This window comes from Moschus berezovskii, chromosome 12 (genome assembly GCF_049115385.1).
Source record: "Moschus berezovskii isolate FMDL1 chromosome 12, NW_MosBer_1.0, whole genome shotgun sequence".
Classification (NCBI taxonomy): Eukaryota; Metazoa; Chordata; class Mammalia; order Artiodactyla; family Moschidae; genus Moschus; species Moschus berezovskii.
In genome coordinates, this window is record NC_142471.1 from 67,704,373 (window position 1) to 67,710,372 (window position 6,000).

Genomic DNA, 6,000 nt, shown 5'->3' on the forward strand with positions numbered 1-6,000 from the left:
GGGGACTGCCAGGCCCTTCTCTCCCAGACTTCCCACCCCTCGCTCCGTTTGATCACTCCTAGAAAGCAGAGCCGGAGAAGGCAATGGCACCCCACTCCAGTACTCTTGCCTGGAAAATCCCATGGATGGAGGAGCCTGGTGGGCTGCAGTCCATGCGGTCGCTAAGAGTCAGACACGACTGAGCGACTTCACTTTCACTTTTCACTTTCATGCATTGGAGAAGGAAATGGCAACCCACTCCAGTGTTCTTGCCTGGAGAATCCCAGGGACGGGGGAGCCTGGTGGGCTGATGTCTATGGGGTCGCACAGAGTCAGACACGACTCACGTGACTTAGCAGCAGTAGCAGCAGCCCAATTAAGGGACAGGGGAGCCTTGTGGGCTGCTGTCTATGGGGTCACACAGAGTCGGACACGACTCAAGCAACTTAGCAGCAGCAGCAGAAAGCAGAGCAAGGAACAGCTCTTGGCCCTCTTTAAGAGGTGGGGAAATAGAGGCAGGGATTGCAATGAGAGCTTCAGACAGGCCAGCGGTGGGGCTGGGATCATTGAAATCATCGTCCTAGATCCCTCCTTCCTCCTGGAAAAGAGTTACTCCCCAACTAGCTGGCTCAGCCCCTGGCACTTCCAGCTCTGGTCAAGGAAGCTGTGATCTGGAAGGTCATATTCAGCTGTCCTCTGGCCTCTTCTGGCCCTGGCCACAAATCTGAGTCCTGGTGGGGTTGTGTGGGGGCCACATCTCTGGCTTGAGCCCCTGGGCTGGGTGGCTGCTCTTCCTGGCAAGCCGCCTCCTCTCCTGCTCACTCTCCTCCTCGCCTGACAGCGTCAGTCCACACCTGGGGGTGGGGTGGGGGTCTCTCTGCAGAGACTTGTGGAAACACCCTCCCTTGGGCAGAGAAGGGGTGGGGGTGCTACCTTGACGCTGACACCTCTCTCAGCTAATTTTCGTCTTTCAAACCTTTATATCTCTTTCTTCCTCCTTGCTTCAGGGAAAGGAAGGAACACTGTGTGTGTGTGTGTGTGTGTGTGTGTGTGTGAGCATGTGAGCATGCATAAGATGTGATGGGGGCACCTTTAGGGCTTACTGGAACTGAGCCAGGACCAAGTCAGCCCTCTGAAGTTGTCATGCCAGGGTGGGCTCTAGGAAGCAGAGACCTTGGAGGGCCAAGGTGAGGAGACACAAGCTCGCTCCTCCTTTCTCAGTAAGGATCAGGCGCAGGGGTTGGGGGGGGTGCGTGGTCCCTGTAATGCTCTAACAGCACTGGTTATTATTGTTATGGTTTGGTTACCACTGTAGGTACCACCTCATCCCTGACAGCAACACAGCTCTCATTCATTGGATTTGAAGTATCTAAGCATTTTATATGTTACAACTTTAATGCTTATAAAAAAGGCACTGTGAAGTAGGTTCTAGTTTCAGCTCCATTTTACAGATGAAAAATTGAGGTTCAGAGAGGTTGGGAGACTTGCTGAAGCTCACACAGCCAGGAAACTATAAAGGCATTTCCTGTACCCTACCCAGAGCCTCAGCACAAGCTGATGTTCCCCCAGGGCCCCCAGACTTCACATGGCCTCCACCAAGGTTCCCTAGAACCCCTATCAGCTGGTTCTTGATGTTTCCAGCTGAGGCTCCCTGGGAAGCAGATCCCTCTGGGTATGAGGAGGGTGGGGAGGGTGGTGCTGTTTGTTCAGAGGGTGGGGATGGGGGCTTGGTGTCAAAGAACACTCATCCTGGGCCAAGGGAAGAATAGGGGCCCCACCCAGGGCTCTGCCCTGCAATAACCCCAGGGAGGAGGATTTGCCCCCCTCCCCAGTTCCCAGAGCCTCTTGGGAAAGGAGAGGGCTTACTTGCCTGCATCACCCGCCCTCCCCAGGGATGAACCAGTTGGAGGGGTGCCATGCTGAGCGTGTGGTGGTGGTTGGGCGTTGTAGATCGTGACTTGGTTGAGAGAGAGGGAGAAAGATCTCCCTCTCACCTCCTGACCCCATTTGGGACTGGACCTGAGGGGGGCTGGGGAAGGGGGCCTGACTGAGGCGTTGGGAGTTGGAGGCTGGAGCCAGGCCAGCCCCTCTCCCAGGCTCCCTGGGACCCATTTCAAGTGGCTGCTTCCAGTCTGGGCCAGCCAGGGGGAGGGGGGAAGGGAACAGGGAGCCTGTTTCCAAGTAAAGGTTCAAGGGTCTCCCTTCCTGAGCCCCCGCCCCCTTGCTCAGGGCAGCCATTGATTCCACCCTGTCAGTCTTGGCGGTGTTTACTCCCTACCCGTTTTCCGGGGCCAAGGCCAGTGGAGGGACCTAAGGCCACAGGACTTTATGTGCCACCCCCATCCCATCTTGAGGCATTCTTGTGCATGGGGTGGGGGTGGATGGAGACCCCTGGCATAGACCCTCAGGACCAGAATCCCCAAGTCTTAAGGTTTTGATCTGAGTAGCTGAGGACTTACCTGCTGTGGCTGCTTTCCTGTACTCTTTACTCCCCACTCCCACCAGTCTTTGCATTCACGCTAGACCCTGGATCTGCAGCCTGGGATCTAGTAATTCAGGGGCCTCTTTTTTTTTAATTAATGAATTTATTTATGACTGCACTGGGTCTTCCTTGTTGTGCATGGGTTTTCTCTAGTTGGGGCCAGCAGGGACTGCTCTCTCACTGCGGTGCAAGGGCTTTCATTGTGGTGGCTTCTCTTGTTGCAGAGCGTGGGCTCTAGAAGGTCCAGGCTTCAGTAGTTGCAGCTCAGGGGCTCTAGAGCACAGGCTCAGTCGTTGTGGCACACAGACTGTTTCCCTGAGGCATGCGGAATATTCCTGGGCCACGGAATCAAACTCATGTCCGCTGCATTGCCAGGTGTATTCTCAACCACTGGGCCACCAAGGAAATCCAATTCAGGGGCCTTTTGTGTCAGGATGGGGATGTTCTCTGATTTCTAATTCTCTCACCCTATCGAGGTGAATGCAGGATCAGATCCCCAAGGGCTGTCTTGCTGTGGTTACCACAGTGGTCCTTCGAACATTCTCTGTGCCAGTTTTCCATCCGAAGGTAACAGAGAATTATCTCCATGATCTCTGCTCCTTCTGCCTTAGGCTGGGGAAAGGTGGGGTGCTGGGCAAGGAGAGGAGAGATCTTTTAAGGCAAATCATGTAGAAGATCTGTTTCAAAAACTGGCTGTCTTTCTGGGCCTCCATTTACTCATCTGTAAAATAGGAGAAATAATGCCTGCTTCCTTGGTTTGGGGTGATGCTCAAGAGAGATGGCAGAGAGGGCCTCAGACTGTGTCTGGCACATTGTAGGTGCTGAATAAACCTTTGAAACCATCAGCCAAAGCAGGGGGGCGGCCGGGGGTGTGGCGAAGGTGTGGCTTTACTGGGGAGATGCTGTCTTCCCCGATTCCTGGCCCTCCCATCCCTCACTCTGTGACAAGCTTGGGCAGAGGCCCTCGACTCGGACAGCCCGCTCTGAGGAGCTCTTGGACAGGCTGGGAGAATGTCTGTGTCCCGGACAGGGCTGTGTGTGAGGGCTGTGTGTATTTCCACATCCCTGCTTTGAGAAAGGAGTTGTTTGGACATCAGCCAGGCTGTGTGTATATGTGAGTGTATGTGTGCATGCGTGTGTGTAGCCTCAATGTCTGGCATCAAAATACTTACTGATTAATCTCTGTCTTCCCACACCCAGCCCTGATCCCTGGGAAGCTCTGGGCCTGAGCTGGTGTCCAATGGGCCTGAGGGGGCAGAATCAGGCCCGGGAAGATGGATTTCCCTGTCCCCTCAGCCCCCACCCCTGAGGGGTGGGGGGGATGGTTGCTTCATTATGTTTAATGGGATTATTGGGGGGGACAGTAGTCATGGGGCATTAGCTGCTAATTGGGTCCATAATAAAGTTAATAAAGCTCTTATGGTCTTTGCCATTAAGTGTAATTACGGGGGTGCTCTATGGGGGGTGTTGTTGGCGGGGAAAGAGTACTGAACTCTCCCTGGTAGAAGGAGCCAGGACAGGAGCAGATGATGGGGAAGCTGGAAGCCACACAAAGGCAGGGAGCTGCATCCACTTCTGGAACCCATGCCCAGCTGGGCTCACCAGCGGGTCCTCAGGGGGCTGGAGGGAGTGAGGTAGACAGCAAGGAAAGAGGATTCACTATGTGCAGAAGGCAAGAGTCTAGGGGATGTTATAAACCCAGGCTCAATGTGCTCATACCCTTGAAGAGGCTCAGAACATGGACGAAACATCACCTCTGGGGAGTGATGGTATGGACAAGCTATGAGCTTTGGGGCCTGACTGTGCTGGTGTCTGCTGTGTGACCCTGGGGGAGCTGCGTAATCTCTCTCAGCCTCAGTTGTCCCTTTGTAACATGAGAATTGTAATGTCATGGTCACGAGGGTTCTGAAAGCTGATATGGGAGGAAACTGAAAGAGTGACTGTGGTGCTGTTTTTATTTTTACAAGCATTTATCTTATTTTGTAATTATACAAGAAATGCTTGAAGTCTTGTGGTGTTGATATATACAGAGATATACAGAGGGAAACTCCTCATCTCATTTTCTCCCTGTCATCAACTGGTGTTTATCTTGGGGGATAGGGTTTTCAGGGATACATTTATGTAATATATATTTACACAGAGAAACTGCCTTGTTTTCTTGGTTTGTTTTACTTTTTACATAAATGGAATTACATTTTCGTATTGTTTTGCCAGTTCGCTTTTTCCCCTAACATTTGTCTTTGTAGTATTTCCCTGCCAGTTTTCGTAGGTCAGTTTCATTTTTGTATGGCCCCTCAATGATTATAATTTGGATATACCATCACTTCTTTAAACAACTGCCTATTTAAAAAATTATTTATTTTTATTTATTTTGGCTGGTCAGGTCTTAGTTGTAGCATGCGGGATCTTTGATTTTCACAGTGGCAGGTGGGATCTAGTTCCCTGGCCAGAGATTGAACCCAGGCCCCCTGCACTGGGAGCACAGAGCTTAGCTGCTAGACCACCAGAGTCATCCCCCTAAAAGATATTTTCAAAGATATATGAATGCTTATTTTTGTTTTCCCCTTATTCCCTGTCCCCCGCAATGATGGCATCTTCTATATTCTGTTCTACACCTTGCTATCTGTTTACCGTGAAGATTATTCTCAATGGGAACATGCAGATTATTCTCTTGAATGGCTGCATACTATTCCACCTTATGGCCATGGCTTCATTATTATAGCTTGTCCTCTAGGTGGACACCGAGAATGTCCCTAATCTTTAGCTCTTACAATGCCTCCGAGTACAAGTGAGGACATACATAGACAAATTCCTAGAAGTAGAACTGGTGGGTCAAGTGAGATTTCCAGCAAAAGGTTTTTACAGATGTTGCCAGATTGCACATCAAGATGATTGTACGTCTAGTCTCACTCCCAAACAGCTGTAGGTGCTGCCTCCCAGGCCTTAGCTGCAGCCACGTCAGTTGTACTCAGGCACACTTGTGGACAACGGGTTCTGCTGGCAGCTGCTGGATCAGGGAGTCGGAGGAGAGTGCAGCTTTCCCCAGGAGAGGTGAGCAGAAGAGGAAAGGCATAAGTCTTCTCTTTGCTCCCAAGAAAGTCATGGGGTAAACACAGTTGTCAGAGGGGAGGAAGAGTTACAGTCAGGGTCAGGGGTTAATGCGGATGGAGCTACCGGACATGCTGCACAGAGCAAACAAAACAAGTTAGGGTGAGGGAGGGGCTGGCCCTGGCAGTGGGCGCCAGCCAGCCTGGACTTGGCTCTTCCCTGGGCAGCTGCTGTCATGGGCATGGGTTCTGGGCAGCTAAGGACCTGATGGCCAGCTGCTGGGCTCTGAGACCACGGAGCAGTCCTCACCTTCCATAGGGCTTCTCAGTCCAGAGCTGGCAGAGTGGGCCTGCTGCGCAGTCCTACTGGACTTCAGGGCCCCTCCATGGGGTAATCATCCCGGAGCCCCGTCTGGGAGGCTTTGTGAGGTATTAGAGGTGAGCCAGGCGGCGGGCCCTGGAGCCAAGCACAGCTTTTAGAGCATTCCTGGG